Source organism: Vigna umbellata, chromosome 5 (genome assembly GCF_029865625.1).
Source record: "Vigna umbellata cultivar VRB3 chromosome 5, Vumbellata_1.0, whole genome shotgun sequence".
In the NCBI taxonomy this organism is placed as follows: domain Eukaryota; kingdom Viridiplantae; phylum Streptophyta; class Magnoliopsida; order Fabales; family Fabaceae; genus Vigna; species Vigna umbellata.
This window is the reverse complement of record NC_142169.1, coordinates 43,139,325-43,151,380: the sequence shown is the minus strand read 5'-3', so window position 1 is coordinate 43,151,380 and position 12,056 is coordinate 43,139,325. Positions and strand designations below refer to the sequence as shown.

At 36.8% G+C, this 12,056-nt stretch overlaps 1 long non-coding RNA gene across 1 annotated transcript; it reads left to right on the top strand.

Annotated features, from left to right (window-relative positions):
• LOC148198409 (uncharacterized) lies at positions 1-11,173 on the top strand. The gene is made up of 2 exons (XR_015779895.1): positions 1-330; positions 10,955-11,173. It is a non-coding gene; the product is annotated as an uncharacterized LOC148198409 (long non-coding RNA).
• Positions 11,174-12,056: the final 883 nt, after the last annotated feature.

Here is a 12,056-nt window from a genome sequence, read left to right as displayed (position 1 = left end):
TGTTTAAATCTTTTTTTCTTTAGAGATACACCTCAGCCGCAAGGGAGAAGCCAAACCTAGTTTATTTCCTCTGCTTCAAACCGTGAGAGTGGTGAGAAAAACCTAGCCCTTTTGGTAAGTGATGGTGAGTAGCTTTGCGGTTGCCACGAGAAAGGGGAGTCCCTTCTCTATCATCGCGAGGAAACAAAGGAACCAAGAACGCTTCTGTCCCTGTGCCAAGCTGCGACGCCTAGGAGAAAGATGTGTGCTTTAGGGATACCGTGGGAAAGGAGAAGTTGTCCTGTGCTGCTAGGAGTATAAGGAACACTCGAGAAGCTTTGGGAAAATAAGGTACGGGGACTGACTAAGATATCTTTTATGTTTTGGGTTGTATGATATACTCCTGATTCTACTCTTATTATTATGTGTTCTTTTCATTTTGTGCGTAAGGAGCGATGAATTTCCACTAGTATACTATAGCTAGGGTTGGTTTTGAGGTTATATATATATATAGGTGTGTGTTTGTGGGCGTCGGTGAGAAGAAATGAAGTAGGTTTCGGTCTAGGAAAATATGGTCTCGGATGGGAGGAGAAGAATATGGTTCTGGAGAGGAGTGAATTCTATCAAGGATTTGAGAAGTATAGATTGTGGATTGTTGAAGCCGTAGAGAAGGAAGAGGAGAAGAGTGCATACGTGATTGAGGTGATGGCTACGTTCCAGGGGGGAAAAGCTTATTTAATTAGAAGTATATTTATATTTGTTGTAGTAGGGTGGGCTTCACTTTGAAAGGAAGAAAGTGGTAAGGGAAGAGAATGAGTGCACACATGGGACTTTCGTTCCAGATCTGTGTGTAAGAGTGAAGTTGTTTTTGGATTAGTGTGTGAATGAGTGTGTGATAGAGAGATAGGTGAGTCACGGTTGAGGGGTTGTGGTGAAAAGAGAATTGTGAGTGGAGGGTTTTTCCTGCAGCAACAAAGATGTTTACGTAAAAGGGGAAGAGTAGGAATAGATTGATTAGTGTATGGGCGTGGTGCAATGGTCTGTTGCTTGAGAAAGGGTAGAATGAAAAGATGGAATAAAAAGGGAGATCTTGGTTTTGTGTAAAGGATGAAGTGGAGTTAAGTGGACAAAAAGGGGTTGATGAAGGATATGAAGCAGTGGTGGGTACAGGAATGAAGTAGATAAGTTTGGTCTTTTGTGAGAAGTGGAAGGAAGAGTGATAGGTTGTATAGAAAGGGAATAATGAAAGAGGAAGATAAATAAAATGGTGGCAGAATGAAGATAGGTTAGTCTCGGGTTTTGCTTCAATAGTTATTTAATAATGAAGTTGCTAAGCCTTGATGTGGAGTGAAGCATGAAGTTAGATCTTTGCATGGAAAAAGGGTTTGTTGTTGGGCGTGAGGCATGGAGGATTTGCAAGAATGAGAAAGGTTACGAGTAGGATGGGTTTTAACGTAAGAAACTAGGTAGAAATAAAGGAAAGAGTAAGGGTGGTTCTTGTATTCTTGGGATAGCAAAGGAATGACGTTGTTTGCATGGGGTTAAACTTTTGGATTGTTATATTCTAACAATGCCAATTTGACAAAAATTTGACAATGTCACATGTCAAGTTTTAATTGGTCGAATTTGAATGTTTTTTGTAATTTAAAATCTGATTTGGAATGGGTTGAAGTTGAGATTCCGAAACTGCCTTCTTCTTTTTCGAACTCTATCTTCTCTACTTATCACCCTCTTCTCTCTCCATTTTAGGGATTTGAATTTCATTTCAACTTCTCTCTTCATAGCAGTGTTGTTCCTCCTCCATTTTGAGGGTTTCGTTTGTTTTTCAACATCTCTCTCTCCTGCTTCCCTGTCACCATTGTTTTCCTTTGAATCTCTGTGGACATTGGGTTTGTTTCTTTGAGTTGTAGATTACGCTTGTCTCCTTTGGTGTCTCTATGGACATTGAGTTTCTTTGTTTGAGTTAGAGATTAGCCTTGTCTTGTTCGGTGTGGATTTGGTGGAAGTTGTTACCTTTTTTGTGCAATGGGTTCGTCTGGTGACAATGGTTGTTCGAACAAGGTATGAACTTTTTCGTGTCTCTATATTCGTATTTTGGGGAGGGGATTTTGGTCTTGCATCTGTTGGTAATTTTTTTGGTGTGTCTTGCTTTTGGGTTGTGACTTACGTTGAGTACATTTTTTTTTTTGCAGTTGTTTGTTTGCCACTCATTGAAAACGAAACGTATTGCTTCTTTGAATGACATTTTGAGTGAGGAGCATAAGTCCATAATCTCGAAGACTCACTTTCGATGGTTTTTAGAATTACATGATAATATTAAGATTGGAAGGAATATTTTGAGCGATTTATTGATTAGATGGGATGATGACAGAGGTGGTTTTAGTTTTGGAGATAAATTTGTTGAATTCAAGGAAATAAATGTTAGCTTAAGCCTAGGGTTGGGTTTGGTTGGTGACCAGATTAAATTGAATGAAAACAAACTTAGTGAAAGTCATTGTCGGAAGTACTTTGGTGATGGAAAATATGAATTGGATTTGGTATATGAATTTATTTTGAAGCAACACAAAAAGTTGGCTTCAATAGATGTTTGTAGGCTGTACATTTTGGTAGCAATTAATGAGGTATTGTTTCCTAATCGCAGCACAACAATATTCCCAATTTTGTTTGAAATTGTTGATAGAATAAGTGATTTGGGAACTTTTTGTTGGGGTCGTATAGTGTACCATTATCTACTTAGCAGTTTGTGCAAAGCTTGTACAACGTGGAATAGAGGAAAAGGTGCAACCATTGTCTATGTGGATGGTTGTGTATACGTGTTGTAGGTAAATTTGTTACATGGATTGTTTGTTGTTTGTGAATTGAGATGACTAATTATGACGTATATGATGTATTTTAGGTTTGGTTTTGTGATCGTTTCATTCCTTCGAATGTTTGTGTTCATAAATACCCAAGATTTTTGCATTGGATGAATATAAATGTTGGTGACAAGTTCATTAAACGTGCAATGGAGACGGATGTGGTATGTACTTAATTGTTTTATTACATTTGTTTGAATGAATGTTTTATGTAATGGTAATTGTGATGAATTACATATGCTTGATGATTATGGTGCATCAAGGACAGAAAATAGTCAGACATGTGTGAAAGCATCAGTTAATTCAAATGGAGAGGAATTGAATAAACAAGAAAAATCAACAATCAATACGAAACTCATAAAATGTATTAATGATGCTTTAGAGGAACAAGATGTTGTAATTGAAGAACTTGAAGAAGAGTTATCTGGATTGCAGGTTGAGCTGCTTGAAGAGAAGAATAAAGATGAAGGTGGTTACAGCACACCCTGTAACCAATCCCAAATTTCAATAGCTTTCATCATGATTACACCACAATCATATCTGTTGAAATTAAAAAATACATACATTACTTTTGTTAATGGAAACACAATTTTTTAACACATTGGTAATATAAAATTACGTGTTTGGTTGGATTGGGATGTTGGCTTTCTCAACTAACAAAGGACACTTCGAATCTACAAGTTTATCCGTCAACAAACCCCAAAAACCCTTGAATATTTTGAGCCTGTATGGTTACAAAAACCAAAAGAGTCACTTTAAACTAACTACGATTTAACCAATCATTTTCCAAAAATATTTGTAATGATGGTAAAACTTACAATGCTGCTATCAATCCGACAACGTCCTTTGATACCATTGGGCAGTGAGTCTATGACATAAAACTGAAAAGTGTAGACCTTTAGTGCATAACACCACCAATGACCATCACTTACAATTGGGATGAACACCTACACATTTTTTGAAATATGTCAAAATAGTAACCCACATTAAAAAACAAGTATCTGCTTACAAAGTACATCTTACTCACCCAATCAGCAGACGATAAGGCCTCAGGTCGAACCAGATCGTATAAAAAATGTGGCTGGTAGTCAAGAAGTTGTCACACATGTTGATTCGCTGGTCGTTTCCTATAGTCGTGCAGCACATGGGTCTTCAATATAAAATCAAACCATCAATAAACAACCATGTCAATGTTAAATTTTACCCTACAAAAAGCCAACAACATCTAATTAAAGCATGTACCCCAAACATAGGACTGAATACAATCCTCTGTATGACTCCACTCAACCTTCTCTCAAAGTACATGAACATTGTTGCTGCAAAAATTAAAGCCTACATAATAATGAACAACTTCAACATCAAATTTATGAACTTTCTAAATTGAATGACAACAGTAATTAAAGTCAAGTGTATAATTACCATGTTGTCTACACATTGTCTTGGCCCTAAAGAGCTACATTCACTTGTGGTCAAGAGTTGAGACATAATTTCAGACACAGCTGAAAAAACAACATTATTAAATCAGGTACCAATATCATTCACCATAAAATCAGGTACCAATAACAAAAAATTAAAATAAATTATTGTGTTCTAACCTCCATGGAATGTCTCTTCGCATAACTGCGTTGTACAACATATCCAAATCGACCACTGTTCTTGGATCACCAACAAAAGAACACAAAGGCACTACATTCAAGGGTTCTATATCCACATCTCCTTCACCATCATCAATACCATCGCCAACGTCAATGACAAGTATTGGATGGTCACCGGCTACTCCTTCTTCTTCTACAACCGTTGTAGAAGCTGGTTCTTCATCTGTAGGTTGTTCATTTTGTTCATCTGCATGTACACCTCCTTCATTACCCTCACCTTCAACATCACCAACAACTTCGTGACCTGAATGAAATGGTTGTACAACGACATCTCCTTCCCCATCATGAACACCATCGCCAATGTCAGTGAAAAGTGGTGGATGGTCAGGGGCTACTCGTTCTTCTTCTACAATAGTTCTAGAAGCAGATTCTTCATCTGCAGGTTGCTCATGTTGTTCATCTGTAGGTTGTTCATGTTGTTCATGACCTGAAGGAGATTGTTCCACCTTTTGAAACTTGCGACGATCACCAAGTACCTTCCTAACACCCGCAATTTCATCTCTGAGTTTTCTTATATTGAGGTTGTTTGTTCTCAGTTTTTCCTCAGCGGCTGATAGCCAATTTTCATCATATTCATTTTCAGGTGGTACTTCTTCACACTTGGAACCTTGAGGCCTCACTCCCTCACCCAAATTGAAAGCACGACGAATGACGGGATTTAGACAATCATTGTCACTGAGGTACTAATCAAAATGTACCTTTAACACCGACAAAAAATATACAACAATCACATAACAACAGCAAAAATCATAAAAAATAACAACATAAGTTCATAACAAAGTTACTTATCTCGCTAGTCCTAAACAAAACATCTATTTTTTTGGTTGTATAATTTAACGAATAAAATCGCCTAACACGCGAAAATTCCTTGCGAGAACAATGACCATGCAAACCAAGCCGTTCATACGCCCAAAGCTATAGTTAAACCAACGAAACTAATCAAAACAGTTATTACTATGGATTGACTTAATACAACAAACAACCACAATAAATCATACCTGCAAAACAACAACATTCCCACTTATGCTCAAAGAATCAACAATCGATCCAGAAAGTAGTTTCTTATTACATCTATTTAGACTATGTACAAGATATGTATGTATAGCACTACTCCAATCATAAGTAGACAAACTATCTAAGTCATCTAAGACTAAACAAGGCATGTTCGAAACATATCTTGCCTTCCTAGGAAAAAGAAACACCACAAAACAAACTAATACATACAAGCGACACACCACATCTACCTCATTATCATCATTAGCTACAAGCACATTGAACATATCTATGAGGTCTTTCAATTTTGTAGATTTTGAATTAAAGGATTCACCAACTTTACCCACAACTGATTCATCAAAAGGAACATCCAAACCCCCTACTCCTAACCCTAAACTCATGAACACATCCTGCACATTGAAAGGCACCAAATGTTGGCTAACTCTAAACGATTGATGGTGGGGAACCCATCGACGAACCATCTTTTTCAACAATTTTAGGTTGACCTCTAAAGGATCTACAAATTCTAAACACCACTTAAACAGAGTTTGTAAAATGCGCATGTTATGTCTCGTTGGTAGTAAGGAATTCATGTTGGCAATGTACGATGTATCTATCCAAGCTCGAAGGCGCCACTATAAAACAGTTCAAATTTATAACAATCAATTCACTTCTCCAAAACAACAAATAAAAGATTCATGTTTACTGTCTACTTACATTGTTATTAGAGGATTCCATTTTCAACTCTAATAATAGTGTCTGTCAAATATTCACCTACAATAGCAAATTTAATAAGGGGACTTAGCAAAGGCCGATAAACTTACTATTACTCAAACTCCTTCCAAAACGCAAGTAAACATACCATGGAGTCAGGAATCCTGAACTCAGCTTTAAAACATACATTACACAATCTAACTCACAATAAAAACGGGAAAACGAAACAAGCACATACATAAATGGCGAAATGAATAAATGGGAAAACACGGCTTTGCGAACAAAAAACCATGGTCAAATCTCCAAAAAACGAAAGCGATCAAGGGCATACAAAATACCTTTCGATTAACAGTCAACCCAACCAACCAAGGAACAACGGCGACACCCAAAAAACCACTCCTTTCGAGAAAATATGACAACGCTTGCCCCTTCAATACACTTCCTCCCAACACTTCAATGGCGGACGGAGACAAAGGACTTCAATGGCGGACTTTAATAGTTGCAAACACGAATTCGGAGGTGAAGAAAGACAATCTCGGTGGCGTGGCCAAAGTTGAGAATGGTGGAGCCAGAGTTTGGGAGTTCATATGGTGGAGCGAGAGTTTCGAATGAAAAACTTGGAGAGACAGAGTTTCGTGAAGAGAATGAGTTTCCTAGGCGCGAACAGGTTATTCCAAAAATGACCTCCAAATCAGGTTTTGTCCTTTTCAAAATTGCAATTAAAACAGCAAATGAGAGCAACCACGTGTCGTTGTTAATTTGTTGTCAAATGGGCGTTGTTGAAGAAACGTTTTCCTAAACTTTTAGGTTCCAAGAGTAGGAGCTTGTGAGAGAAATATTGTTATTATTTTAATATAATATTGCAAAAGTTTTGGATGGACAGTTGCAGAAGCCATCAAATGCGGAAGAATATTAATATTACATAAAAAGATAAGCTACTAAAAATCAAACTTGCAATTTCATACATATCATTGAAACTTAGTGAATAATATTTTAAGGTTTATAAATAATACAAGAACTACAACACACATTACCAAAACTATAGCAAAAACCATACCATACATTACCAAAACTATAACAATTTCATGCATTATCAAAATTAAAGCAAAAATTATACCATACATTACCAAAACTATAGAAACTTCATACATTACCAAAACTATAGCATTATGCAAAAACTAATGAAGAAATCACGTTAAGAATGCAAAAGGACATAAATACCTGGAAGAGGAACGGCGAAAACGCTTGGTGCCAAAAAAACCAAATCGCAGCAGAGATGGAATGACTCGTTTTCAAACGATTTTGATCGGCTAAAATGTTTCAAACGCGTCACAAATGAGAAAGGAACGAATAATTTCAAGTTTAAACGGTGCAGAAACGCTTACCTGAGATGTTGGGTGGTTCGGAGGAAGAAAGAAACGCGTTACAGAGAGCTCTTGCGCGAAGACGACGACACTGTTCCAAGTTTTGTTTTTTAACTCTGAACGGGGGAATCTACCGCGGTTCACTACTTAACCGCGGTATAATATGGGTATATGCCGCGGTTTCACCCCCAACCGCGGCATATACTGATTAAAAAAATAATACTAAATGGCATTTTTGAAATTATTTTCAAACTATATGTCGCGGTTCAGCGCGCAACCGCGGTATATACCTCGAAATATTTCAAATATATACTAAATTAATTTCTGATAGGAGAATATGTCGCGGTTGCTCAGAGAACCGCGGCATATACCCCTGTAACGTGCTAAACACAACTGTCTCCCCAACTGCCTTTTGGGGAATTGCAGAAGTTACAGCGGGCATATGCCGCGGTTCTTTGAGAAACCGCGGCATATACCCCCTGTAACTTCTGATATTCTCTGACTGGCAGAGAAGTTGAGAAGTTACATGGGTATATGCCGCGGTTTCTCAGAGAACCGCGGCATATACCCCTGTAACGTTTAAAATTCTCTGACCAAGTCAGCACCTGCAATAAATTGGCATGGGTATATGCCGCGGTTGTCCAGAGAACCGCGGCATATACCCCTGTAACTTAATTTTTTATTCACACGTGGCGTCAAAGGGGATGGTTGACCGGTGTATATGCCGCGGTTCCTCGCTGAACCGCGGCATATGTGTTCGATTTATTTACAAAACTGCCACCGCGCACCATTATGCTGCGGTTTCCGTTGAACCGTGGCATAATGTGCGCTGTAAAAACCCAATTTTTTACTAGTGATTTCTCCCCAAGCCTCTTGCCTCCAACGTAAGGCACGTTGCAACGTTTATAATTTTTTCCTCAACGTTCTTTATTTTATTAAAAATCATTTTTAATAGAAGATATTTTAGATGTTTTTGGATAATGGGTCTAATTCATGAACTCTATAAAGAGAGTACTTTCCTCCATTCCAAACATACTTACTTTTACTTCTTTTTTTTCTCTCATTCTCTTATTATCTTTTTGTTTTCTCTCCTTTTTTTAATTTTTTAAAAATATTTTGAGTTTATTTTATTCTCTTTTTAAGAGATTCTTGTTAGTCATGAGATCCTCAGAAATTTATGAGAAATTCCTGTTATATCTTAGGAGCTTGCGCAAATAAATTTTTAAGAATAATGATCTACACGTCTCAGAAAGTCCTTTTCTTCGTAATTTTTATTCTTTTATTTTTAGTTTTTACAACAAATATTTGGGTTCCCTTAATTTTGGTGCAGGCTAAGGACCGTGGGTCACTTTTCATGGTCTTCTTTATTTTGAAAACATATTATTTATAGGTATGTTTGGGCGTGAATCTCATTTAGAAAGGAAAAGAGGAGAAAGGGATTTACTTTAGGAATGGAGATTGCAGAGAAGATATGGTGTGAGTTTGGAATGTTAAAGCTGGGTGGGTCCCGCGGTGAAGAGAGAGTAGTGTGGTTCGGTTTCATTGAAAAGAAAGTGGTAGTTAGCATGGAGGAGGGAGGGGAGTTAGAGAGAGAAGAGAAAGAGTTGGAGGTACTCGGAGTTAAAGAGGAGAAAAGAATAAAATAAAATAGAGAATAATAAGATGTATATTTTAGTGTGGGCCATAGCATTTAATAATTTAATGAAAGGGAGGAAAGAGAAAATGTGGAAGGTGAAGGAGAGTTATTTGAGAAAAGTAAAATAAAAAGAGAATGGTGGGAGAAAGAAAGAGTGGTACGTAAGAGAATAGGGAGAGAGAAAGGGGAATTAAATATTAAAAGAATAAGGTAGATATTGAAGAGAATGAGTTAATTAAAGTGTGAGGAAAGTGTTTATGCAGAGGGAGTTTGAGATGGGTTAAATGGTTAGAATTTAAATAGAGAGAGAATCTAGGATACGGGCATCGTTGATGTACCGTGATTGGGTTTTGCAGAAAATTAGAGAATAAATGAAGAGGAAGAGAAGGGTTGCATGGTTTCCTGTAGTAGTTACGAAAGTTGAGTGGAGAGAGAATTGGTTATGTTTAATGTGGGTTTTCCTCCAGGGAGAAAGCATCAATGGAAAGGTGAAAAGAAAAGGGAGAAGAGACAGAAGACTGAGTTTGCGAGGGTTGAATTCAGGGAGTTACAAATGCGTTCCTTTCTGCTTGGGGTTTAAACAAGTGTAGTGCCTAATTTTAGGTGGGACCCGTGGAGATAGAAGACGGATATGGGTTTAGCTTGGTTCTTTAATTGTTCTTTTATAGGTTTATTCTTTTGAGAAAATTGTGAGCGTGTAGAAGTTTATTTGTTGAATGTTTTCATTTGATTATTTTAATGGAATAATTCCTTTGAGCTATAGAACTTTGAAACTAGTGGATAAATGTTATGTTGATAATGTATATGAAATATGAAAGGTAAAAAGATCTGTATTATAAATCTTGTGATTGGGAAGTTAATGTATAGGATTCTGAGTATTTATGAAATGTATTGAAGTTGTGTTATAAGTCTTATGGTAAACAAGGCTTGATGAGTTAACGTTTATTATTGAGATTAAAAGTGGAATGTAATGAGATTGGGTTATAAGCCTTGTGATTGGTGAATTATGTCTATTATTGATGATTTAATGTCTATTATTGAGATTAAATGTGAAATGCATTGTGTTGTGAGACCTGGGATTGGTGAGTTAATGTGAAATGCATTGTGTTGTGAGACCTGGGATTGGTGAGTTAATGTATAATATTGATACTGTGTATGAAATGTAATGAGAAAGACACTATAAATCTTATGACGAGTGAGCAATGCATGTTATTGAGAATATGTAAGAGATTGTGATGTGAATATGAAACTATGTTATTTCCTTGTACTGTGGCCGGTCATGGATGAACTTTTCGTACTGAGCTACGGTGATATTGTGTTGGACTCTCGTTTAGAGATAGTGATTCGAGTGTCACTTCTCTCTACGGAGGGATGTGGATGTCTCGCCCAAAATGACTTCGGCTTGTGTGAGTATAGTGCTCGGTGGGTGCGCCTAACCGAAGTTTTTACTCGTAATTCCTTGAGAAGTCAGCGAGATAGGTTGGAAGTTGTGATGGAAGACGACTCGAATTGCCCTGTTAGTGAGAACAGGTTATTGTTAGTGATAACAGGTTATGACGACACAGTAGAAGGAAACGACATTGGGTCATGAATGGATCGACTATGATGTTAATGTTGTGATGGAATATGTTGTTTAGTTATATACTTTGTAGTTAATAGGATTAGTGTATATTGTGTTTTACGATATTTCTGGTTGCTCACCCTTGCATATTGTGGTTGTGGTTTCCACCTACGATGATCGTACTTGTACGGGAGTAGATGACTTTGCAGATAAGACTGGATCGAAGTAGTTGACGTGAGAGTTGGGATCTTATATTTCGGGAATGATCATTTATTCTATTTAAATGTCTTCAGACCTGGTATTTTATTGTAAAAGTGATTATTTGATACTGTCGCTTTGAACAACCAACATTTATGGTTATGCTTTGCTTCCGCGATTTTAATCGAATAAAGTTTATTATCTTTTATAAATGTTTATGGAGATATTGTGTTTTGAAAAAGAAAAAAGAAAAATTACACTGTGACATCTCGAGAAATCGGAGTGTTACAATATTGCTCGAATAGGTACTGGTAAAAGTTGTTGCATTAAGACATGAAAATCGTGAGACTTTAAACCAACTTACTTTAAATCTTGCATAGAAGCAAGGCTACTAATATTCGATGAATAACCTTGTGGAACCTTCACATTATGTAAATATTGACAAAAAACTTTTTTTGCAAGAGTGTGACAAGTTGGAGGAAGATAAGTGTGTCTTCCTATGGATTACGGATGTAGCTTAGAACGGATTCCCATGTCAACCAAGTCCTGTCGTTCTTTCACTCCATCTTTTGTCTTTCTTTTTACGTTTAGTAAAGTCCCAACAACACTATCACATACATTTTTTTTCAACATGCATCATGTCTATGCAATGCCGCACATCAAGTTATGGAAGATTAAAGAATATTGATCACTTTTTCCAAATGTTTTTCTCAATGGTCTTCTTTTTATGTTTTCTGAAGACAACATCAATGTTCTTCACCTGGTTGTATACTTCTTCCCCATTACGGGGTATGAACACTACATCATCTTTAGAATAACTAGTATTTTCTTCAAAAATCGGACATGCAAAATGACCTTTCACACTGTAACCACTCAAGTTCGCATATGCTGGGAAATCATTTATGATGCAAAACAACATTGCACGCAAGCAAAAGTTTTCTTCTGAATATGAATCGAAGACCTCGTGATGAGTCGTTATTTCTTGAATTATATTTAGTTTATTACACTTAAATAAACCAGGGAATTGTGTTTAATTGTTTGTTATTTCCCCGTTTTCCGAATTCTGCTTAATTTGGTCGGAAATTTGTAATTGTGCTAATT